The sequence below is a fragment of the Octopus bimaculoides genome, chromosome 14 (assembly GCF_001194135.2).
Source record: "Octopus bimaculoides isolate UCB-OBI-ISO-001 chromosome 14, ASM119413v2, whole genome shotgun sequence".
NCBI lineage: Eukaryota > Metazoa > Mollusca > Cephalopoda > Octopoda > Octopodidae > Octopus > Octopus bimaculoides.
In genome coordinates this window covers 33,082,606-33,082,896 of record NC_068994.1, presented here as the reverse complement: position 1 = coordinate 33,082,896, position 291 = coordinate 33,082,606, and positions in this window count along the sequence as shown.

Genomic DNA, 291 nt, shown 5'->3' with positions numbered 1-291 from the left:
ATGTGTGTGTGTGTGTGTGTGTGTGTGTGTGTGTGTGTATGTGTGTGTGTGTTTGTATGTATACATATATGTGTGTATTTATGTATATATGTATGTATATGTGTGCACACATGTATCTATGCATGAGAATGTAAATATATGTAGATTATATATGTATGACTGTATGCATGGTTGAACATAAATGACGATATAAAATACCAAATTTTATTTATGTAAATGTATGTATATTTACGTAGATATATGTATATATATGCATAAATCTGGGCTTATCAGCTCTCACACACGCATATA